This window comes from Lissotriton vulgaris, chromosome 4_1, assembly GCF_964263255.1.
Source record: "Lissotriton vulgaris chromosome 4_1, aLisVul1.2, whole genome shotgun sequence".
Classification (NCBI taxonomy): Eukaryota; Metazoa; Chordata; class Amphibia; order Caudata; family Salamandridae; genus Lissotriton; species Lissotriton vulgaris.
In genome coordinates this window covers 1,436,563,431-1,436,590,205 of record NC_141691.1, presented here as the reverse complement: position 1 = coordinate 1,436,590,205, position 26,775 = coordinate 1,436,563,431, and positions in this window count along the sequence as shown.

Below are 26,775 nucleotides of genomic sequence, written 5' to 3'. Positions count from 1 at the left end.
AACAAGATGGAACAAGTTATAGCCCAAATGAGAGAGGCCCAGAATAAGTTGGAATGGGCCATCTAGAAAACCGCTAGTCAAGCCGAAATAAACCGTGCTGTATTTTCTTCGGTTATACAAACTCAAGCAGAGAATTAAGCATGGGCTGAAAATTCGTTCCGCTCGCAAAATTTGCGGATTTTTGGCAATTTTGCAACCTGCGAATCGCGCTAAATTGCCAAACAATCCGCAGGTTCACAAATGTTTTTTGCTTATTCGGCCTCAAAAATACAATCTCGCGTGCGCTGCGTTGACTTACCTTGATTCTGAGTTTGCCGAGTTGTTTTCCTCCCGCAAGCAAGATAGCCGCGCCCAAAAACGACCGCATGGGTAAGTTTGCAGTAGCCGCGCTGAAATAAAACCCCGCAAACACGCCAAAATAAAAAAATTCGCAAGTTCGCACAAATTCGCAAATTTTACGGACCGCAAATTCTCTTTCGTGCCAATTCACGGACCGCAAATTCGCAAATTTCGCCCATACTTACAGAGAATGTTACAAAGCTTTTGGAAGGACAGATACAGCTTCTGCAGGCCTTGTGATAAGGGAGAGCGCCTGCTCTACCAGGAACAGTTATCCCCTTACAGAAATACGTTCCTGGGGATGACCCTATTTCCTTTTTTCTGTATTTTGAACGAGCTGCTAGGGCCAGCACCTGCCCTGCAGGTCGGTGGCCCTTCTACCTAACCCCTCTTCTCACTGGTGAAGCCCAGGCCGCTTACCAGATAGCCAATTGAGACAGGACAGCTGCCTATGGGCACGTAAAGCAGTTTATCCTTGACCGACTCTGGGTCGATGACGAAGCACATCGCCTTTGCTTCATACAAGGAGAGAGGACTGACAGGGGGCACACCAAAGTCTCTCTTTTATAAAATAGAAGACGCTGCCGACCAGTGACTTAATCCTCTGGATTCCACTCCAGAGGAAATAATGGAGAAATCTATCTTGAGCAATATTTGGAGGCACTACCATAAGGGGCACAGAGGTGGCTGTGACAACATGCAGGTCTGACTCTTGAACACTGTGTGGAAATGGCCACATGCTATGCTAGAGCACAGAACAGGGGACCGACAAAAGAGGCAGAGAAAAACTTGCAACCCTTCCAGCTGGGATGGAACAAAAGAAGGCACCCAAACCACTCTATGAGCCTCCAAAGTCACGCCCAGAATGGTTAAAGACTGTTTCTTCTACCGGCCCTCAATGTTTTGAGTGCAGGGAGTGGAGCCACATTGCTAAGTTTAGCAGGAAAAGAAAAGAAAAAGTAGAAGAAGAATGCATGGATGTCAGCTACTTGCCTCAATCCATACTATACGCACAGGAGACTAATCCAGTCTATTACGTGAGTTTAAGTATAAACAACCACCCCATAACCGCCCTCTTGGATTCCGGTTGTAAACACTAAGTAATAAAACACAAGCTTGTTTCCCCCTTCTTTTTCTTACCTGGGAGGTTTGTTAGCATTAGGTGTGTGCACTGTGATGTCAAGGAATACCCTATAGCTAAAATTACACTTCGAAGCAAGCAAGGTCTGGAAATCACAGCTGACATTGGGGCCCTACCACACCTCCCCGAGCCTCTTATCATTGGTATAGGTAATCCCTGGTTTCATGATCTAATGTGTGATACTCCAAGGAACAGGTCACCTATCCAAAATCCACAGAACAACCTTTAAAATTCCGAACCCTGGGCCATAGACACTCCCTTTAGGACAGCGCACCTTAACAACAGCAGCCTCAGTAACACCTGGCAGAGCGCCAAAGACGCCCATTTAGCCCCAAAAAGGACATATCCATTTGTCATTGAGAAGAAGGGCCTTCTTTATCCGGTTGGCAAAGAAGGCGAGAAACCCAAATGCTTGTCCCCACTGCCGTTAGGGATCAGATCCTATTTTTTGCGCAGGCGCATCTCCTTGAAGGGCATTGTGGGGCCGAAAAGACGTCCCAGTCCATACTTCGTAGTTTTTTTGGCCAGGGGTCCATGCTCAGGTGCGAAAGTACTGTCAAGAATGTACAATATGTCAAAAGAAGAACCCCTATATACCACCTAAGGCCCCCTTACATCCTCTCCCTATAATAGGTAAACCTTTTGACCAAGTGGGTATGGACCTTATAGGACCCGTCCCAAGTCCACCAGGAGTTATCAATACTGAAGATAGTTGATTATTCGACTAGGTATCCCAAAGCGTTACCCTCACACTTTGCTAATACCACTACCATAGCCCAAAGACTTATAGAGACATTCTCCAGAATGGGGTTTCCCCGGGACATAATTACCGATCAGGAAACGCCTTTGTTTCAAGACACATGAAACAAGTGTGTAGACAACTAAATATCAGACACATAAAAACATATGTATACCATTCCCAGACAGATGGTCTGGTGGAACGGTACAATGGGAACCTCAAATTACCCCTTAAGAAGCTCCTTACTGGAGATTAGAAGAACTGGGACCAGCTCCTTCCCTTGGCCCTCTTTGTCATCAGAAGCGAGGTTTGAAGCAGCCTTGGGGTATCCCCCTTCGAGCTGCTCTTTGGAAGGAGGCCCGTACACTCCTGGAAATCACCAAAGAGAGCTGGGAAAAAGACAGTGCACAAGAAGCACAGACCTTGTTAGAATATGCCAACCAAGTCAAAACCCATCTCCACAAACTGAGAACCCACGCCCATGAGTTCCTGGAAAAAGCACAGGCAAAACTAAAACAGCAATACAACAAATGCAAACGATTAAGAGAGCTAAAGATAGGAGACAGGGCCTTGGTACTGCTTCCTTTGTCCACCCCCAAATTAAAAAAGGAGTGGCATGGTTCTTTTCAAGTGATACGTAATGGAGGTAAAACTTCTAACATATTATAACTCACAATATCCAAAACTCAAATGTATCACATAAATCTTCTGAAGAAGTGGCTAGGACCTCCACCAAAGAAAGCCCACATTGTATCCACTGTGGACACCCGATCAAAACCCGTCTAGTCCGCTGTAATCAACACCAAAAGGAGGTGAAACAGACGTTGGAGTCGGGGATAGTAGTCCCCTCACATAGTAACTGGTGCTCACCTGTTGTGCTTGTACCGAAGCCAGATGGCAGTATCCGGTTTTGTATTGATTTCAGGGCAGTGAATCGTATTTCCATACAGGATGGCTATCCTCTTCCCAGGGTGGACAAACTGATAGAACATCATGGTGAGGCCCATTACATCTCAACCATCAACCTCACCAAGGGCCATACAAAAGGAGAATAGCCAGCTTGGCTGAAATCGCCTCCAAGAGAAAGTATGTGTTCACAGCGCATGGGATTAGAAGGAAAGAACCACATTGTTATCCCAATTAGAGGAATACCTAGGATATAGCAGGCAAGCAAGGGAAATACCTGTCATCGGCCTGAAACAAAAAGGTTATTTCCCCGTATGGGTAGTGCTGAGAGGAGGGTGGACAGAGAATACTGTTGAGTTTTAAGTATTAAAGTTGTAGTATGAAAGCCCCTGAGTGTGGAAGGAAGCTCAGAGGTTTTCTACAAGCAAAAGTTTGGATACAGAGTGATGCAAGTATCATCCCAAGCATGAACCCACCCAACCTGAAGACTTGTTTGGTGCCTGTATCTCAAGATCCCAAATTCGAGCTCCTGATTAAGAGACTGAGAATCAACTTCGATCCATGAGACCAACCAGGCCCCAAGTTGCAGATGGCATTTAAAGCCCACAATTGTGTATTTACGTGCCAATCCCAAAGAATTGTTGGATGATCTAGCAATGTTGTGGAACATCTGCTGCATGTTTTAGGAGGGCAGAAACCACACTTGGGAGAGAGAAAATGGCATAACTATAGCTACATGAGACAGACAATGGTGAAGGTGAAACTTGGCCGAGGCAGGATTGGAGAATGGATGGAAGGCTTAGGGCCAAAAGATTTTGTAATCGTGGAAAAAACTGTCCACCGCCCATTCATGCAGGTCCAAGTGCCGGCTCACAAAGAGGGGAATCTGGAGGTTCAAATGAGAGACAAGGATATCAACCTTCAAGGGACCTACAGGAATGGGAGGGTCCAGAACACATGGAATTCTAGCAGTATGTCCCTAGAGTTCTTAAAATTCCTCATGTGCCATTTGGGGACAGATTTAAGGAGACATAGGAGTAGCTATGCCGCTATTCTGAGACGTTTCCCCATGTCATGGCAGGTACTTGATACAGAAGCAAGATTCTTCAACCTGTTCTCCATTTCGTGTTAATGGAGAGGGCTGCTGAGATGTACTCTGTTCGGAGACTCCCTGTTGTATGACCTTTAAGATAAAATGAATGGATGCAGGCATTTAAGCTTCTTACACATGAGGGAAATCAAGTGGATGATCAGGAAATGACAAATGAAGAGACAAATGCCTCAAGGACCTTTCTTGTAGGAAATGCAATTTTGTCTGCTACAGGCTCTGCCAAAATATACTTCTATAGAGAAGACACAGGGAATGTTGGCCTGGGCAGTAGTAAAGGCTGGGTCATATTTGAAGGCTTACTTCTGAAAATGGTCCCAAAGATGAGGCAACTGTTCATTTGCATGAGGATGGATTTGCAGCATTCCATACTGATGATGACACTGGTGTCACACAAAAGACATAAGCATCATGCTTTCAACCTAGTAGAGTGGAAAGTTAAAGGATGTCAGGAGAAGTGGAAGCTTGCTGCAGTAAAATAAGTTGCCAAACTAGGGGTTAGAAAATGCACAGCAGGTGGTGTAGGAGAGAGAGAGAGGTCTATAGTCTTCCTTAGTTCTCTGCCAATCCATGGTAGAAAGGTTATCAGCTTGTGGCCCACTTCAGTTTAATACAGAGTTTACCCATATAAATAAGCTTCCTGGCATAAAGCCTGGAGAAAGTCCTTGGTTTTATTGTTAAAAGACAGCACCAGTAGCCTGTGAACTGACCCAAGTGCTGAATGGTCAATCTCTACCTGGGTTCAGGGTAAGTAAGGTTTGATAGTTTAAAAAAGGGCTTACTAGGGGGCGTGGCCCAGCCAGCGACCATGATGGCAGCCTGACTCAGGCGGTTCAGAGCCTCCGGGAAACTACGGCCTCCACAACACGCTTTGCTGCAATTATTCCAGCCCGCATGCACTGCATCGCGTTCCTGATGCGTCGGTGCACCGAATGTGCTGAGTGAAGTACCCTATGCTGCCGCTCACGCCGAGATCGGTCCAGCGATGCGCCCGGGCCTGATACGGCCCTCGGAGGCCCCGAGTCAAACGGGGACTCAGGTGAGCCTGAGGGCAGGGCCGGGAACGTGAGCAATGGGATCGGAGGCTCGGACCAGATGCTGTAGCTGCCAAGATTAATGAGAACTGCCCGGAGAGCCAGCCAGGAACGCTCAAGTTCAGAGTTCAGAAGAGGAGTACTCCCTTCCTGTTCTGGCTGCGGAGGAAGGTGACAGATCTCTGGCCCAGTGATTATGGTGGTATGTGGCTAAAGCCTGCTATGAGCCGCTTGGACGCTCCGCTTCTTATGGCATGATATCGCCTGCACCATGAGTACAACACTCCTATACCCGGCGTGCTGACTGGCCCTCTCCAACTACTCAGGCACTAATTGGATTCCAATTTGTTCCGATACCCCTGGCCCCCATTTTGGGAATACTACGCAGCACCATTGGGATAGCCTGAGCGGCATGCAGCCTGGCAGGTCCTGAACATGCGCTTTCACCCTGACAGGGCACATACACTGCAGTGACCCTGAAAACTCTGATTAGTGTGGCATTATTACCCTGCCTGAGATAACAGTACCCACAGATGCCTGCACACTGCTTTGTAGGCCACCCCTACACTGGCTGCTAAAATGAGCTGTTCTTACCCAAAACAATACCAACTAAATTTTGAGGGGGGAAGACCCCCAAGGAGGGATGAAACTGAAAATACAGCCGGGTAAGAATCAAATGAACTGGAAGGCACCACTGCTATTGTAGCAGGGAATATGCTCCTACACAGAACTGTGCCTAGACACAGGAATTAGGGTGTGCCAAAACTCACCTTAATAGCCAATATCCCCTACCAGACTAGCAATCAGTGTCTCATTGGTTCTTCCATAATACCAATGATTAGACAACCCAGAACATGGAACTTAGAATACCTCAGGCAATGTGGAAAACATGAACACTCTTTCGTTATACTCTCATACCAGTCCAAAACAGGGAGTAAATGGAGACACGTGCAAGTTTGAAATATTTATTCCTAATGCAGTGTTCTCATGCTGTGTTTTAGCTAATACAAGCAGACATATTATAATCAACAAGATTATCATCATAGTTACTATTCCATAAAATACAAAGGGAGAAAGCATGTTACAATGCTAAATGGAAACAGGTTAGAATATACCTATATCTCACCCTCCCTTGCTAGTAGGTTATTTTATATCTACAGAAGATCTCTTGGGATTACAAGGGCGGTCCCATACCTCTGGTCCTAGCAGAAATGGATCACATCAGTTTCTGCACCAGATATCTGCAGGCGAATGTTCTCCAAGTGTGTGTGATCATGCCTACGCGGTGCATTATTAAACGCGCCAAACTCAGAGGTGGCCACAGCTGCATATATGTTATGTCTAGAATGTGCACTGATCAGTCTGAACAACAACCACTGTGTTGAAATAACCTTGAAGGCCTTGTCACTCACTGTTCAGGCAAAGGTTACCAAGCAAGGCTGCTAATATAGAAAAACATATTTTTCCCGTGTGAAGCAAAACACTCTGCTAAACTAATTTATAATAATGTGTGCTGTGTGCAAAGGCAGCAGAAAGGAAAAATGGTGTTTAAACTTCTAATAAGCTCATGCCAACTTAACACAGTGTAAATGCAAGGCTCATCCCCATGACACCAAAATGGCTGAGCTCCGGGCAGGCTTCTGATCCATACACACTCATTTACACATGTTAACTAGTCATCTGGATGACAATCATGGTTGCCTGGAGGCTCAAGACACATGAATAAGGGGAGCGGAGCAGCATATTTCTGATCAGGAAGATGTGCAACCTTCACTGCAGAGGCGTCTTGAGCAGCTAGCCACTAAAGCCAAAGATTTAGAGGCACGCTCCCGCAGAAGTAATATCCGCATTTCGGGAATTGTGGAGTCCAAAAATACCGGTCCTATGGCAAGATTTGTGGAGTCCATTCTCGTGGACCTATTTGGTAGAAATACCTTCTCCGCTTCTTTTGCAGTCAAACGTGCCAATCGAACCTTGGGATCCCCACCTGTACCCGGGGCACCTCCGAGCATAATAATTGCTCAAATCCTCAACTACAATGACCATGACGTGGCGCTTCGCCTATCCAGGGCTCCACCATTTCCCTCTTCCCTGCTTTTACGCTGATGATGCAGGAGGCCCGTCGCAAATATGCGGCTGTGAAACGGGCACTTCAAAAGGCAAACATCAAATATGCTATGCTTTACCCAGCCAGACTGCCCATCCAACTTAGTAGTAAAGCCCACATTTTTGACACCCCTGAAGATGCGGAAAAGTACTGGAAGAAACATAAACCATCTACAACAACAAAAAATCAGGATGGGGATACTGGCCCTGACCCCTGATCGCCTGTTTCTTCGACGTCTGGTACTGTGCGCTTACACAACTTTGGATGCACTACTAACTGCTTTGGACACTGACTGCTACATAGCTGCACAAATTCCTAGACATCGTGTATCTGTCCTCCGGCTGGGTGCGCTCTGTATTATTTATGTTAATGGGGCAGACTAATAGCCATGAGACTATCATTGATTTGGTGGCAATTACTGTTTCCAATAATCCTACATCCTGATGGCTCAATGGAGCGTTGCCACCCCCCGCAGGATTATTTCTCTTCATTTTGTTCTCCTTTTCCCCTTTCTTCTTTCCCATGTCCCTGGTTGTTCTTATTGTGACAGGATTCACTGGGTGCCTTGTTATTGTGTATCTGATGGGGTGAGGGTGAAGGGGGGTTAAGGGGGCTCTTTTTATTTATGTTTGTATTCAGTCTGCTCATTGTTTGAGTGGAGCGTTTTCACTATTTGCAGTGCAGAGTATATGCGTCGTTGACCTCTGGTTCATAATGCTAATTCCACTAGTGATTCAATGACTGTTGACAGTGGTGCTGGTTCTGGACTCCACCTTTGATGTCTGTTTTGGAATTTTAGGGGATTGTCTAATCCCCAAAAAAGCAGACACATGTTGGCCTACCTGGCTAGATATTCTTTCCAAACAGCCTTTCTCAGGAAACTCATATATGCATCCCCTCCCTAAGCATCGTTTTTCTTACACTAGGGGTGAGTCCCGTTTTTATTCATGTTACAGCTCCTATTCACGTGGTGTGTGCATTTTAGTGCATCACTCCCTCCCCTTCCGATCCCTTGAGGTGTTTGTGGATCCTGAGGGTAGATATGTCCTGGTGAAGGGATTACTGGGGGGAGAAGCTATACTGCTCATTAATGTATATGCTTCAAACACTGATTCCTCTGACTTCTTTCCTACATTTTCTGAGGGTATCCATAGATTGGGGGCTGATAATATCCTGATGGGGGTCAACTTTAACCTTATGCTTGACCCCATGACCGACTCCACTGGCCCAGGATGCACAATGAAGCCCCACTATACTCTGGGTCTTTTGAATCTTTTACAGGCCTCATTAGTAGCGGATCCCTGGTGCACGCACCATCCGATGACCCATACATATTCTTATAGTCCTGTATAAACCACTGGTACCTTACACCACAGTTACTGCTGGATGTAAGTGAAATTGAACACCTACCTCACATACATCAGATCACTCTCTGGTCCTCCTTGTATTAGAGTTCTCGTCACTTCCCAAGTAGCAGCCATTATGGAGGTTCCCTTCATCTGTCCTATTGGACCCTGTGTTTCGGAGTGAGGTGGGTGAAGCCATTCAGGAATATTTTTAACATAATGACGGCACAGTGGGATGCCTCTAAAGTGGTGATGCATGGGGTCTTTATCTCTAAGCATTCTGGTGTGCTCCGCTCTATCCATGGAGAGCTAAGTAAACTAGAAGAGGAACTGACAGATACAGACACTCTTTCCCTCACCATCGTCTTTCCGTACCCAGTCAGCGTTGATGGTGGAGTTTAATGATGCAGCCGCCAGGGAAGTCAAATACCTTGGTAAATATGCTGCTGCCAGAGTGTATGGAGAGGGGGAAAGGCGTGGAAGGACACTGGCCTGATTTCTCCACCCATACTAACAATCGACATATATCACACAATTAGACTCAGACACGGGCGAGCCATTATTAACTAACATTGATATTTCTGAGACATTATTAGCCTACTGCATGCGACTGTAGGAAACACGTGCTCCTCCTGGAGAGCAGCCTTTACGGGACTATTTGCAGGATATAGCCATGGTTTGGCTTGAAGATGGGCAGCGTCAGTTCTTGGCATCCCAATCGACGCTGATGAGGTTAAACAGGCAATAAAAGACTTAGCGGTCTCACCGCAGATTTTTATAAAGCCTACCAGGATATACTTGCCCCAAGGCTGGTTGAAGTCTATGGTGAAGCCCTTGACTGCTGTTCCCTCTCCCCAAGCATGTGGGAAGCCATAGTATCTTTACGTCGTAAACCGGGTAAACCACCCACCCACTGCCAGTCGTACAGACCATTATCGCTTTTGAACCATGACTATAGAATTCTCGCTAAAATTCTAGTTATTAGTGGATACTCTACTGTGCCCTTTTCAAGCAGGTTTCATTCCATGTAGGCCCACAACGATCAATTTTCATACGGTGTTCTCTGTAATGAATCAGATGGAACCGACGCTCCCGGCAGCAGTTGCTCTGTGGATGCCGAGAAGGCATTTGATTCTTCGGAATGGTCCTTCTTGTATGCAATAATGCAAAAGCTGGGTATACCAACGGGTTTTTAAAATTTGGTTTGCCTTTTATATTTCAATCCAGTTGTCCGATTGAAGGTGAAGGTGATAATTACAACACTGTTCCCTTTATCACAAGGCACCTGACAGGGGTGCCCATTGTCCCCTCTCTTGTTCATCATTGCTATAGACCCTCTAGCCCGCCACATACAGTAGCGTCATCTCCACAGAGGCTTGCAATTACATACAGGCCCAATCATTGCTTCCTTTTAGGCGGATGACATGCTGCTGTTTGTTCAGCAACCAGCTGAGAACCTCCCCCCATTGCTGAGGGAGATAGTTTGCTTTGGGGTACATTCGGGATTGGTCATAAACTGGAAAGAGTAGGAGATTTTTCCATTAATTCCCACCACTACTCAGGTTGATGTAGAATTCCCTTTGCATTGATGTACCAGTCCCCCTAAGTATGTTGGCATCTATCTACATTGAAAATCTGCAGAGGTCATCCGACTTAATTATGGGCCAGTGATTGACCAACTCACAACTCACAAATTGCCATAGTTAAGATGGTTGTTTTACCACAACTGCTATATTTATTTTCAAATATTCCGATTGCATAGACAGCATCATTCTTCAATACTCTATGTTCGATATTGACGCGACTGGTATGGGCAGGCAAATTACCCCGAATAAGTTCGAATATGCGTATAATGCCATATGAACTGAGGGTTCGGATTTCCGGCTATTTACCTGTATTACTTGGTGGCGCAGGTCCATTTCACGTACTATTAGTACCATCCCGACACTCGTGTACAATATCTCAGACCTGAAAGATCCCAGGTGTATCAGCACTCACTTTGTCAATCCTGCCGCAGAGGCTTCCACCCTGTCCCAATGAAATACAGATGCTGTCCACAACTTGTTCGGCATGGCAAATTACGTCGATACCTGCAGTATGACCTCCTATGTTCTGTTCAAACACCATTACTAGGCAATCTGTGGATACACCCTGTCACTGAAACTCATACTACAAGGACACTGAACAAATTGAGGCTCCACACGATGGAGGATCTATTTAAAATTCCCTGCCATGCACTGTTACTGACCTGGCATCACAAGGAGCTACTACTTATATGGACAGGTTTCTCCTACATAGCGTGCGAAGTGCTTTGACGAGCGTTCTACCTAATGCTGACATAGAACCAGAGGACTTTTCCCCTCTCACATGCTTGATTACCTCCTCGGATAGTACTCATCTTGTTTCCCATCTATATTACCTTTCGCAATCAAGGTGCCCTTTAGTGGGCCTCAAATCCAAGGGGGCCTGGAAGTTGGATTTGGGTGAAACCTTTAGATGCAATATGGTCCTATTGTTGTGCACAAACTCGCTATGTCTCGAATAATTATAAACATAAATTGTTGCATATCCTCATAGAGCATATATTACCCCACAGTTTATTGCTAGAATAGTCCCACTGTCCCTAGCTCATGTGCCAGATGTGCAGCACTCGATTTGGATTTCGCACACCTTGCGTGGGGCTGCACGCCAGTTAGGGCACCTTGGGAGGACATTTTTTACCACTTATCCCTTATGGTTGAATAGAATTTGCAGTCTTCCCCACTAAAGGCATTACTGGGATATGTCAAACCATGAAGAGAAGCAGTAGGAGATTTTCAGCATTTGCTCTCCTTCTGGCGAAACGCCAAGTCTCCTTGCATTGTGGCAGAGCACAAACACCAACTATAAGAGAATGGTTTTGTGACCTTATTTATTGTAATACAGCTAGTGACACGTATGCAACATTATTACCTGTAGCCTCTCTCCCTTGTGATATCTGGCAGCCACTTAACGATTACTTGCTGCTTCATCCTGTTGATGAATCAGTATGTGGAACTGGTTACGTTATGGTGTGATATACTGGCCTGCTTGAGATGTTCAGTCGAATGACCAGAAACTGGATATACATCTATTGCATACCTTGTGATGAACCGTACTTATCAACTGATAATACATTGATTGTTCTGACTTAACAGATGCACTGTACACGATATTGTAATACCGTTCTGACATGCTCCTATGATTTTTGGTTTTATAAAAGGAGAGTGCTATGTCCTTCGGTGCTCAGCACCATGACTGTGCATTTCATCTTCTCTCTTCTTGCCCTATGTGGGCCTGCTCTTCTGCTTGTTTCTCCTTGTAAAAAATGCAATAAAAATAAATGAAATAAAAAAATAAAAGAAATAGGCTGACTATCCAGGCCTAAAAAGGCAGAAGCTAAAAGTCTGAGGAGGCTCTGTTGGGTCTGCCACTATTTAAAGTCATGAGCTGGTACTGGTCTGAAGAAGACAAATAATCTGCCTCCTTGTTAGTCACATGTGATGATGTGATGAGCCTGTTAGAATGAAGCTTATTACACAGATGGGAAGGGGTGTTCAAACAATAGAATCAGGCAGAAATTGGGTTTTAAAGCTTTTTAGTACCACCCTTAATGCCGGCATAGTGGGTTCATGGGATTATAATTATGAATAGTATGGAATGCAATGACCATGGGTGATTCATGGATGTAGTTGGAAGTTCCAGAAGTTACCTGGAATGTGGTCCTTCTTCCCAGATGTCTCAGTAAGTTGTGCCTCCTTGGATAAAAGGGCTTAGGACAGAGAGCACTGGCCAGAGACAGACAGGCATATGTGGACAGGCAAATTTTAGGACGTGGTCTCTTGAGATGAAAGAGGGGAGACTATAGGATTTGATAAGCAATATTTTTCATACTGGGCATGATGGGTTAAGGTAGAAATGCTTTTAAGCTACATACCTAGGAAAATAAACAAAGAACCATCAGCCCAAGTAGGCTACACAGGAGAAATGCATGCCTGAAATAGGTACATTCAAACATCGGTCTGCAGGCTCCCCATAGAAGCTACAACATCTGTTAAAACCTAAAAAACAATAAAGGGTTTATTTATGGACTGAAATGATAGAAACCATTTAGGCTTAGTTGCTAGCTAATGTTCGCTCTAAGCCTTTTTCCTCTTTCACATAATGCTTCCCCTTTTCTTTATTTGATTACTTGCCATTGGTTGGGGATCAGTAGCAGGGAAGTGATAGTCCAATGATAACACAGTGTTAGCACTAACTGATACACAAAGTTGCCCTTAGAAGATGTCCTGGCAACTAGAGCACCAATTTCCAGGTGAGAAAGAAACGCTTCTCAATCAATATGGCCTCCATATGTTAGTTAGATGGGATTGTTGTTCTGTTCTGAGTTGAGTGATAGGGTCATTAGTTTGGGCCTTATTGCTTTCCATTCTGCTTCAGACCACCACTTGGTATTGTAAGATCCTAGAAAAAAATGTGACTGATGTAGCTTGTTAGATCATCTTTTAGATGAGCCGAATATAATAGTTTTTTTGCCATGACTTAAATAATGTTTGAGTGGTTGTTACTATAAATATTAACCAGCATTAAAACTACTGAAAATGGTAGCAAGCTTGTTGAGCTGTTCATTAGCAATTTACTCTATGTATTTATACGTGCTGCCCTTCTACAAAGTGAAGTACATTCATTTCATGCCATTATTATAGATATACGTGTCCTTCCTACAAATGTCATTCAATGTGTAATTTCACATAGTGCTTTCCAACACCAGAGCTGTAAAAGGGTATGTTGACCAGGGCCAAATGTTTAGGAAGGGAGTGGTCATGAATATTTTTTCTTCTATCACAACAGTCCCCATCAAATCCCATATTCTCTTTCCTTAGAAGTGTGCTCTATTGAAGCTGTGATCTATTGAAGCATTTCTCAGTGGATACCTTTCTAATTCAATCATCACCCAATCTATTTGCTCATTTTCCTATACAAAATCTAAAGTGCTTTTAATCCCAAAACCTGGCAAGTCACACTTGAAAAGCGAGATAAAATGAGAGTCTGAATCTAACACTAGAAACATCCCTTTCGACTGGGACAATATACATAAAACTCCTTTCTCACATAAAATATCTCCAGTACTATCCCAAACAAAACTTATGCTAATAAACAGGGCATACTGGACCCCTGAAAGGATCTTTAAGCTTAACCTTAGCCAGAGACCTACATGCTGGAATTGTAATACACATGTTGGCGACCTTGCTTACATGCTCTTCCAATGCCCATCCTAGAAACATATTGGGGCAAATTATACCTGTGTATAAACAAAACATTCAATATCCACCCCCCAGGAACTTCTCCTATATGGTTTGGGTTTTCTAGATCCAATGCTACCAGATGAGAATGACCGCTATCTGTTAGATCTAATGCTTACACTTGCCTGCAAAATAGTACTTAATAAATGGAAAAACTCCAAGGAAGTCTCCTTCAGAATGTGGCAAGATTGGTTGTCCTTCCTCAGAATGACTGACAACATCTCTCTACACTCTTAGCCTTGGCGATCTCCACACAGGAGTTTATGGAAGTCCCTTGATGCCTTTTCCTTTACATATGACCCACCATAAAACCCATGAGCCTTAAAAAACTAACACAAACACTCAACTGAATCTCTCGATGATTACCATTACATAATCACCATCCCTAGGGACCTCTAGCATGAGTCCTCTCGCCAGCCCCTGCACATAAAGATGTTCCGTATAGGATTTACCTTACACTACCACATTATGCCTTTCTATTATGCTACAGTCGGACACGACTTTAGCAGATATGTGGGAATTTCATGTCAATTGATGTTTTGACAGTAGCTTCGAACTTAGGATATGGGTACGTGTTCATTTTACTACTGTATTTGATGTTCTAATATGCTATCCTTAGATTGAATCGTACTTAAACTTTTATGTCCTCTATTGTATGCCTGCAACTTAACTTTATCATATATATATATGTACCACCTGCATCTCTCTAACATCACCGCAATTCCAACTGCCACGTATGTAGTAACCTCCTGGCATTTTCTTCTTCTTTTGTAATTCTTCCTTGCTTTATATTTCATTTTATTTGTCAGTATTATTGCTATTATTATTATTATTATTTTTATTACCATTTATAAAGTTCTTTTCCTTAAAAACTCAATAAAAATAATTTGAAAACAAAATCTAAAGTGCTTTATCCTTAACAAAACAAAATAGCATGCTCTCACAACATCAACTCCTGTATCCAATCAGCTCAATCCCACTGATCGAAAAAGTGTAAGGCATTAACCTCTGTGAATGACATGGAAAAATGTGCATTGCACGAGCTAGCAGGCAAAACTTCTGTTTATTTATGTCCTATACAACAGAGGTGAGATAGCACATTAAGGTAGAATTTTAAGTATATTACAATGACAGGAGTAAGACAATACCAACAAAAACAACTGAGCAAAATAAAAACGAAAGTAATGCATATAAGTTCAAGAAGGTAATAAAGGAAGTATTTACAAATGGAACCACTCAACCTATTGGTAAAAGTAACAAAGGTGGAAGAAGAAATAAAATGTTTGTTAGAAGAAAGTTAGGAAAAAGTCCATAAACTGACTTCAACCACTGAAAGAGAAAAAAGGGAACACAAACACATCATATCTGCTGGCATCCTTGATGTAACAAAGGAACACATTGCAGCCAGAGTCTGAGCTGTGCTTTTATAAATGATGGCTGTGTTTTGCAGAGTCAGGCTTCACCACAAAGAGATATGTTTAGTTCTAAGAAGTTTTAAGTGGCATATTTGGATTGTTAATACATAGAAGCTAACTATAGTGCATCTACTGAAGTTAATAAAGGCCAGATGAATCAAAAAAGAATTCTTTCACAAACAGCCCAATTTGCAGAATAAGACCTTATGTAAACAAAAAAAGGCATTTTTCAATGTACAAAGGCACAATTTATGATTTGGTAACATATTACTGAACCACAAATCTGGTTTGCGATTCAGTATTAGGAAGGATCATGTTTAATGTGTCCCTTCCTAAATGCCAACTCGCAGTAGTATGTGCGAATGTTTTGCAAACATAATGCAGTTGAAAAACATTTGCACTTTACCACCTAGATGGTAAGCCATTTGCAAATAGGAAGGGGTCCCCAAGGTTCCCCTTTCCTCTTTGTAAATGTGTGTAAAATGTTTTTAAATAATAGGTAGTGGTCCTATAGACAACTGCCTATCCTTAAAAAATGGAAAGAAAACGTTTAATTTCTCTTTTTGAAACACATCCCGTTTTTCTTTAAGAAAAACTGCCTGCATTAAAAAATATTTATATTGCTGTTTTGAAAAGCCATCACAGATATGGCGGTTTGCTGACCCCAGCATGCCACCATCCCTTTGATTTTTGCAATTCCCAATGGGTCGCAAACCTAGACCTACCTCAGTCACATTATATTAATGAGGTATGTCCATGTGCAACCCACTGGAAATAGTAAAATGTGTCAAAGACACAATTGTACATTGGTGTTGCAATTACCAAATAACGAATCACACAACTTTGCAGTTCGGTAATTTTTTTAATGTTTTGGTAGTATTCCCAGTGTGAGCACTGTGAAACTGCCATTTGGTCCACCAGTGATTTTTCCCTGACCCTTAAAACATGGTGAAATTAGGCTATACACAAAGGACCTATGAGAACGTATTCAATGACAAAGAAGCATGATGAAGGAAATACATCAGTGTCAAGTAGATACTCACATGTGAGTTTAAAGTGTTGATTCACAGCTCCCCCATGTATGAAGTTAAAAGACTGACTTTAAGTTCACCATTGTAGACTGACTGGCTGCCATCTAAAACACTATAAAAGTACATGTCAAAAGAAACCATTATGCGGGGGCGTGGCTTGTCGCTCGACGAATTTGGCGGCTGTGAGCGCTCCGTCAGTGCATGTGAACACCCATAGTTCGCGTCGTTCCCGAGCATTGGCAATGGAGGCTTCGACTGTCGGAATGCCTCAGGTATGCGCGGAAGCTCTTTTGGATGCCCTTTGAAGTTGTTCTGCTTCATTTTTTGACAAAGACGCTTCGATCGCGGCTCTCTTTCGGCCGCGGCCGCCATTTTGTCTCTCCAGAGCACGTTTCAGGCGTAATGCTCTGCTACTTGCTGCACATGAATAACGCTGTCTGCCTCTCCAAATGACTACGTTTTTGCACTACCTGCGTCATGAAAAGCTATTTTCTGGTACTAGTTACCTCCAATGCATTTTTCGACCCTTTGTCATCCTCTGAGGCTTTACTCCCATACAATGCTTGGCAGCTATTTTGTGACTTCCTCAGTTTTCACTGCTGCTTCTATTTTGGCGCACACACTTGATATTCTCTTTGGACTGTTTTAGCTCCAGGAATTTGGGACTTGACGACATGCTCTTGCTTTTGGAAGCTTTTTTACTGAATATGCTGTGTACTGCATGTGGTTCCTATGGTTTTTGGCTGTGACTACCTGAATTTCAATGCATTCATCGCTTCTGTGACTTGAGCTTCTCACACTGGGGATTTAATTCACTCCTTTTGCCATTCTGTTGACTCTTGCTTTCACCACAATCTCACATTGTGCCTAATCGCTCGCTTAGGTATTTTCTTCAGTGTGCCACCATACCTAATGAGTAGGAAGTCAGCGACCTTTTCTACTAACAATCCGAGTCACATTCTTCTCATTGTTCTCCGAGTTTGCCAAATACCAAGCCTCTCAACCCTCTTCTAACAGCGTTTCACAGCTTGAGATGGAACCACCTGTGATTACTCAGGGAAAGCTACTTCCAAAAGGTTAAAAAAAGACCCTCCCTCACCACCTAAATCCACAGCATCAATATCTAAATGTATTTCTTTAGTATCCCTTCTTTATTCCAACCCACGTGCTGCAGTTTGTGCCAACGGTTTGGTCTCATCCTTCTTTGACCTCGGAAGGTTGTCCCTTATCCCCTTTTCTCTTCAATTTGGCTTTAGAACCCTTCCTCTCCAAACTCCGTCAGAATCCTAACATACAGGGTTTCCGCACCATACACTCCCACATCAAACGTGCTGCATACGCGGATGACATTCTGCTTTTCGTATCCAATCCCACTGAATCCATACCCGCCTTTTTAAACGAGGTACACGCATACTCTTCCATTTCTGGCTATAACTTTAATAATGACAAATGTGAGATTTTGCCCCTGACAAAGTTTACTTTTAAACCTGAGTTTAGGTCTTCCAATTTCACTTGGAGTTCTTCCCATATTAAATATTTTGGTTTACATGTTACTCCGTCCATTTTAGATACAGTTTCTCTTTGCATGACTAAATGTATCCAAAAAATAACCGATTTGACATACAGGTGGCACCCTCTTTATTTGTCGTGGTGGGGTCACCTCAACACTATTAAGATGATGTTGTCCCCCATAATTCTTTACACATTTTCTAACATCCCGCTGCCTATTCACTCCAAATTTTTCAAAAAGATTAACTCAGTGTTATCTTCTTTCCTTTGGAATGGCAAAAAATCTCGGATGTCACTTGCCAGATTAATACGACCGAAGTCAGAAGGTGTAGTTAACTTCCCAGATTTTTCGGCCTACCAAAAGGCTTTTCTACTGCGCCAAGCCTCTTTTTGGCTACTGGATTCTGATGATCCCTGTCCTCTATGGTTTGAGGTTGAGCGTCTGGGGTGAGCGTCTCTCCCTTTCCCCTTTCTCTTTTGCTGAATTTCTCTCCTTTTCTCGCAAACCCTCTTCAATAAACACTCCCTTGCACAAGTTCACTACCAAACTCCTTCTCTCTTCCGCTCCACCTCCCCCTGTTACTGTTGCTGAGTTTCTCAACTCTACCATCTGGCATAATCAGAACCTTTTAATCAACAACAAGCCCTTTTACTGGAAATCTTGGAGGCAAAAGGGATTACTCTGGGTATCTCAATTATTTTCCCACTCAATTTTTCTACCTTTCTCACAACTTTGCCAGTCTTTTGGCTTACCCACTTCCATTGTTCACAAATACCTTCGACTTAAGGAGGCAGTGATGACAACCTATACCCGATGTTTACATTCACGTGCCCCCCCACTCCTATCACTCCCACTTCACAACTCTATTATTTTCAACAGTCCAGACCTAAAGCTTCTACCATTTACAAGTATCTCCACGTCACAGAGATTATTCAACCCAAATCTAAGGTAGAAGAACAATGGGAATGCGATTTTGCCATGTCATGGCCTATATCTTTGTGGAACAAGTTATGGACTAAAATTCGCAAATCCTCCAGGGCAGCGCCTTTGACGCAATCCCTGTTCTTCATTTACAATAGGCTTCTTCTTACACCTTCTACTCTTCACAAAAGATTTCCCACGACCTCGGACCTCTGTTGGTCTTGTTCTTCCCAGCAAGCCACTCTTTTTCATTTGTTGTTCACGTGTAATCCTGTTTATGATTTCTGGAAGCAGGTATGGTGCCAAATTAATGTAATTTTTCGCCCTTGCATTCCTTTTTCTTTCGCTCACATCTTCTTGGGAAGCCTATCTTCCTGTTGGGAGAATGTTACACTCAATGTTCGAATAGTTGTTTTGTTACTGGCTGTTGCTTCCAGCAGATTACAATTAACTGGAAAAACTTCTCAAACATCTCCTTTAAAGCATGGTGGTACAATGTATGTCATAATCACAGACTGGACACTGCTCTTGTTTTTCCTATCCACATGGCGATGAAGCGTACCGAACTATGGCGTCCTATTACATTATACCTTGATGCATGTGCCAAACGTTCATTTCATTTATTGCCTGTCCAACAAGAAGTTTCCAAACCCCCTTGATTCCCTATGACATTCCTTATTTCTTCATTATTCCCTTTATCTCCCCATTATTGCATTGCTTCACAGTTATGACCATCTTATCATTTCTGTTTCGCTTTAAAGTCCGCTTTTAGGTTTGTATTATTGCTTTCGATATATTGTTTTGTTCATTTATTTTCATGTTTTTCCTAAGCCTGTTTTACATTTTGTAATGACAACCTATTTTTGATCAATAAATTTATTTTTGAACTTAAAAAAAAAGAAAACATTATGGCATACAGGACACATCTACTTTTAAACATTAATTATGTCATTCCTAAGCGTGAGTTTTAGGTCACAAAGCATTATGTTTAATGTATAAAAGTGAAACCGTCTCAATATTAAGAACAATTTGCAACTACACTGACTAGCTACAAGATGCTCTTTTTATAGAATATGGCACTTTGACTTTTCCTGGGAAGATTAACTACTTTTGATTAAGAGTCACAAAAGGCTAGTTAAATGCTATTAATTTCATACTTGAACTTGTATTTTATCTAAAGTCTAGCTCAACAGTGAAGGTAGCTATGTGGTAAATATAATGTAAGGGTGTTTATATAAAATCTTACTTTGTGTTTCTCTGCAGCTTTAGCATTAATGAGTTACGTTCTTCTGGATTCTTCCCTCTTAAGAGCCCTTTGAGGATGTTCATCATATCACCCTCTCCTCTTACAACAGAGCTCTATTAGACCTGTCAACCTTAGGATGGTCTTACCCCTAACTTTGTGCCTTCCTCCTCCATTTTTGATTCTCTTCTTTCTACTGACCTTAGGACCACTGCTAACCAATGCTAAAATGCATGTGCTCACTACTTAAAACATGGTAACATTAGTTTATCCCAACCCCAATTGGGATATTTAATTTACTTTAAAATTCCTTGCAAAATGGTACTGTGTACCCATGGCCTCTAGGTTTATAGTGGGAGTGGGAGTGCTGCTATTTCTAATGGGGTTACCCAGTGTTCCTCAGGACCTGGGTTCTAGATAGCATATCACAAAGAATTGGTTCTCCCCGAGTCACTTAATTTGTATGAAAAGAAGACATTATTGAAAGCTTATTTACAAAAACACACAAAAATGCCCTTTATGAAAACATTGCACCAATACAGTGTACAATGGTTGCCTCTAGGGTGTTCCATGATAAGTTCAAAAGTGCCTCTGTAATGGGCCTGCAGCACTGATTGTGTCACTCACCTAAGTAGTCCTTTCAAAAATGTCTCAGGCCTACCATTGCAGTCTGTGTGTGTGGTTCTAAACTGCCATTTTGAATAGCAAAATAAACCTTTTCCAGGCCCAAACCTTCCTTTTTAATACCGTTAAGTCAAAACTATGGTAGGCCCTACATATGGTAAAGACTCTAAAATGTATGTTTTAACTGGCTTATCTCTTTTGGATAACATTGGAGTTACCCTATTACATTTAATACGTTGTATGTTCCAATTGCAATTTTAATAATGCAATTTTTAGAAATGTTGTTTTTTCCTGCCTTTTCCATTTATTGCTTGCACACCTTCTCTAGGTCATATGACTGGCTGTACTTGGCAGTGGGTCTTTGTGTATCTCTTCTAAGCAACCACACACAATAGAGAGGTTAGGTGTGCCTATATAGGCCATTACTGGCAGGATGGGGGGGGGTAGGTCTGGGCAAAGCCCTATGTATACCTGAATAGGATGTGCCATACCTTCACACAAAAAATTGCATACCCCATGAAGTAAGTCTAGTGCCAGGGCCGGAGAGACAGGAAACCTGTGCACTTCAAAGGAGATCCTCTAGAAGCTTTTCCTACCACAAAGTAGGCACAAGTTATAAATAGTTGATCTAAGACACCAGCTCTTCATTAAATCATGGTCATGTGGATACTACAGAATGACTGTTGTACTGCTTTGCTGTCAGAAGGACTGAAACTCTGCTTCCCTGCTACTCTACTGCTCTGCCGCCTGCTGTTCTGCTTGCTGAGAATGAAGTTGAACCTGCACCCTTCATCCCAGGATAAAATTACTTCAAGGGTCAGCCCGCTGACCTCCTGCTCTGAACTACAAGAACATAACATGCTGCAAAGGCTCCCTGCAAATGCAATTGCTGTCAGGACCTGCAACCAGACCTGCCTGGGCCCTGCTGGTCTCTGCTGTAGTGAGTTCTTGACCCCCAAGTGGTACCCCTCAGGTCCTAGACCCTTGCTGTGGCTCATTCGAGCTCACCTGAAGTTTTTGGACTCTTCAACAATGGACAATTTGCACCAAGACCTTGCTGCCTGCACCAGCCACGAACGTGAAGTTCAAGCGGACCAACTCTCTGCTCTACAGAACTGACCGCCGCAGTGACCACCAACATGAACCTCCAGCCTGACAGGATCTTCAGGCTACAGTAACGACCATCTGCGTCAACCATCTGGCTCTTCACGCTGCTTCAACTGATGCCCTGAAAACTCTTCATTCTCTTTATTGCCCCTCTAACTTCAAGTAGAACTCTTGGTGCTGTACGGAAAAGGTAACCCTTTCAGCAGTACTGACCTGATCCCTGTAGCCAACCCGCACTCCATCGCAGGTGGCATGAACTTGTGACTATCTCCTAGTCCCGTGTGAGTGGCACTTTGGGCTTTTTGGTACTAATTTGATTGAGATCTTTAACAAAGTATAACTCTGGTTCTGCTGAATGGATCTTTGTTGTATTGGTGTCAAAGTATTGATTAAATCTTACTCTATTTTTCTAAATTGGTTTTGAATTTTCTAGTGTTGTGTTTTCACCATGTTACTGTTTGAAGTTATCTATAAAAACCTTTCACATTGCCTCTAAGTTAAGCATGACTGCTCTGTGCCAACCCACCAGAGGGTTGAACACAGGTTAATTTGGGGTTAGCTTGTGACAAGGGTTGTATTTGCAGCTTGAGTAGGGTTTCAGCCCCATAACAGTAACCTGATTTTTAAAAATCTGCTTCTTTCATCAGGATGACTGTGAAGTCTTATTACTAGCCCCTAGCCCTAGAAGATGGAAGAGGGTGTGGACAGTAATATTAATCCTATCACAAAGGACCAAGCTGAGATCTGGACCTGTGCCATGTTTACACTAAAAAGGGCCTAGTGTTAGGAAGGCTTTTGAACAGGCATCCTTCCCAGTCCTGCTCCCGCTACGACACACTGCAGATAGTCTGTTTCCACAATCAACCAGGAGAGGTTTGACAGGAGTGCATCTTCATTTCATTTTGGCACTTCCTCAGTAGAGCTGAAGAGATTTGGAGACCAGGTTTGAGGTCATCTTATCATGAAGGGCCATGGAGCAAAGGTCTTTTGGGACAGTTTTCAGGAAATGTAAAAGGAGCTTCTGAAAAACTAGGCATGATCCATTGTGGTAAGTATTGGGTTAAAGGTCTGATCGCTAGTGAGTGTGCATTATAAAACCACCAGGAAATCTGGTAATAGATCAGTACAAAGGATTTCCATCTTGATGAGCCTGTGAAGAGGGCTATCAGGTGGCCTGCTCTACATTTTTGTTCAGTAGCTGAGGTGTTCTCCATGGGTGAGCTAGCTGGTATCCATTGACCTCCAGGGAAGAAAGGAATAAATAAGGGGTTATTCTGTGTGAAAGAACCAGCTGCCCAGTTCATAACACAAAGCACTGGTTTCTACTGGGGCCCTGGCAAGAGTGAATCCAATGGTTTTAATTTAAGCCATAATCCTTTCACCTAGGAGCTTTCCCTGGATTTAAAGAAGCTTTAGGAGTGACCCAAAAGATGTTTTACACATTTCGGTAAGACAAAATGACAAGGCTTTATAGGAAAGGCACAATTCTAAGCGCAATTTCTATGTTTATCCACCTCATAGGCTTTTGCTGTAAAGAAAAAGGATTCAAGTGGGGCTCTCCCTTAAGGTGCTTGATAAGGTAGAGCTCTGCCATGCTAAAGATATCAGCATTACACATGCTTGAGGATTTCAAACTCCAAAAAAGTGATTAAGCCCAAAGGTAAAACCTATAACCTGGAAAAGGTGGAATAGTTACCTAGTGGTGGGTCAACCTCGGCAGTAAAAGAATTTAGATTTGTCCGACTCTGACTTATTGGTACAATAAATGGAGGCTTCTTTGGAAAAGTGGACTTGACATATCCATAAAAACCTCAATACCCATAGAATTCTGCCTTGCCACTCTGTAGGGACAGAATACTCCTTGTTTCTGTTCACTGCCTATGGTGCATAGGCTTATCCGTGATGCAAATTGTTGTTAATAGGGCAATCAGAAGTGATCTGCAATGAGTTCTACTAGTAAGCAACAAGAGAGGCAGCAAGGCAACCCAGGCCATGTAATAATTCCATAATAAAACCTCAAATTTTATGAAGAATAAGACAAAATATTGGTGCAGCACATATCTGTATATTTTTCTGTTTCCAGAAAGTTACTGAGTTGACTGTCATTATCTCCTCCAGCTATTTAACCACTCATGCCAAAAGATAAGAAATGTACATGCATATTCCTCCCACTAGAGGAACTCTGCCAGGAATTTCAATACAAATATGCATTGTGAAAAAGATACAATAGGTAGAAGGGAAATTCGATTTTCCTTATAGTGGCTGCTAGTACTGCCTGCCAGTGAGTAGTAGCCAGAGTAACTAATGGTAACCAGTGGCCAATAAACACAGCCACATCTGCAGTTAGAGCTGGAGAGAGCCTACATCAAAACAGACAATAAATATGCGATCTGCAGGCATGACAAGTTAAAACAGTAAGGAGTAGTTGACGATCTAGGACAGCACCTCATTATGAAGTGCATATCACAGAAACTACACTCATAGCTTTACATCAACACTGCAACTTTACAGGGCACATTGACTGCTCTCAGTGCAATTTTTGACTTGCCTATATCTTTGGTGCCGGTTGACGAATCGTTACGAACATTTCCCCCCAAAATTGTCATAGTAAGTATTGTTGTCCATGGCAAGTTTCAGGGTGATGTGTCAAGCGGGGCCCAAGAAAAATGGGGCTGAAGTGAAGTGTATTTTCCCCTATTAATTCCCATAGAATGAATGAATGAATGAGGTGGGTCTTATAATGCGCAACTTAGCCCAAGGGCATCAAGGCGCCAGCCATAACAAAATGGAGAAACAGACAGAGCACTAAGGTCTTACAGCACCAAATCCAAGATTTACGAGTAAGCCTCCAGAAAGAGCCAAGTTTTCAATTGTTTGTTGGGAGGCCAGTTCTGGAGGAAGGGAGTTCCAGAGCCTGGGCACCAGAGTGGGAAATGCTCTGCCTCCCCATCTAGCTTTTCCAAATCTCAGAACCAGAAAGAGATTTTCAGAGGAGGAGCAAAGCACTCTACTAGGACTGTAGGGATGAAGAAGAGAGCTGATGCCTTCAGAGCCAGAGCCAGAGAAGGCCCCATGGGCAAGACAGAGAAGTTTAAAGGATATCCTCGACTGGACAGGAAGCCGATGGAGGCCTTTCGGAGCCTGTGATATTGAAGCAAGTCGAGGGAGATCCAGGACAATCCTGGCCACGGCATTCTGTACCATTTGAAGGCGATGAACAGAGGACTTGTTGGCTGCCTGTGCCCCAGAGGATTCTCTTTAAATCTCTATGTACTGTTTTCAAAGCAGTACATGGTCAGGGACCTAAACCACTACAAAACAAGTTCCAATGGTATGAGCCTACACGGGCCCTTTGCTCTTCATCCACTAACCTTATCAGAATACCTAGAATCAGGAAATCAACCCAGGGAGGCAGAGCCTTCAGCATAGCAGCAGCCCACCTCTGGAATAGTCTTCCAATCACGATTAGGAAAACCAGTGAACTGATGCCTTTCCGTAAAAATGTCAAGACCTGGCTCTTTCCTAAAGTATAACCACCCCAGGAGCAACATGTTATTCCTCCATCCTGCCCCTTGCTGATCACCCCTTAGTTACACTTTCTCTAAAGCGCCAGGATGCCCATAGGGTTGCAGCGTGCTCTATAAATGGTATAAATAAATAAATAAATAAATAAACAGTAGTCCAGTCTCAAAGAGACAAGGGCCACTGTAGCTTGCTTTCAGGCATCTAGAGAGAGGTAGGCAGCAATCTTTCTGAGGATCCTGATTATACCACAACTGGTGGACAACTGAAGGTCAAAGGAGAGAGTGGTATCAATCAGGACCCCCAGATTTATGGCTGAGTGGGAGGGGACAGGACAGTCCCCTAGAGAAGCCGGCCACCAATCGCAAGACCAAGGGGCATATTATCAAGGGTGTTTATCTCCGCTTTTTTGGCTTTAAAAGCCAATATATAAAAGCCAAAAATATCCCCGCAAAACCAACATAGCGATAATTATCGCTAGTTGTTGGCAATATGCCCCCAAATGTCTTGACTACCTCCAAAAATCAGGACCTCTGTTTTATCTCCGTTAAGTTTCAGGAAATTCCGGATCATCCATTGGGCAACTGCTTCCAGACAAGACCTGAACTTCGAAGCAGAGTCAGCCACCGACTGGATGAAAGAGACCATAATTTGGGTGTCGTCAGCGTATTACAGCACCTCAAACCCAAAGGATCTCACAAAGCAAGGGGCGTCCCATAAATATTGAACAATAGGGGGCTTAAGGCTGAGCCCTGAGGGACCCCACATTGCACGGGCTTGGAGGGGATGAGAAATTCACCCAGCTTGACTCTTTGTTCCCTTTGATGGAGAAAGGAAGTCAAGAGACTAAGTGCCGAGCCTCCAACTCCTATCTCCCCCAGCCTGGAAACCAAGACCGAGGGGGACAGGGTGTCGAAGGCTGCCGTGAGGTCGAGAAGGACCAAAAGAGTGGTATGGCCCATGTCGACCCTAGTCCAGATGTTATTAATGACAACAGTGAGGGCAGATTCTGTGCTATGAACACTTCGGAAGCCATGTTGCGAGATTGCCAGGAGGTTGGAGTCTTCCATGAAGGTGGCGATTTAAGTGAGCCTCCAGAATCTTAGCAGGGGCCGGTAACAAAGAAATTGAACTGAAGGTTTTCAAGACCCCGGGGTCCAGCGAGGCCTTTTTCAAGAGTGGTTTTACGACCGCCATTTTCTAACAGGAGGGAAAAATTCCCTCTGCAATAGCCCGGTTCATCACCTCAAGAAGAGGGGGAACAATCACCTCCCTACATGATTTCAAGATTTTTAAAGGGCATGGGACCAGAGGAGAACCTGACTTGGTGTCATCCAGGAGGTGATTTATCCCATCAGAGG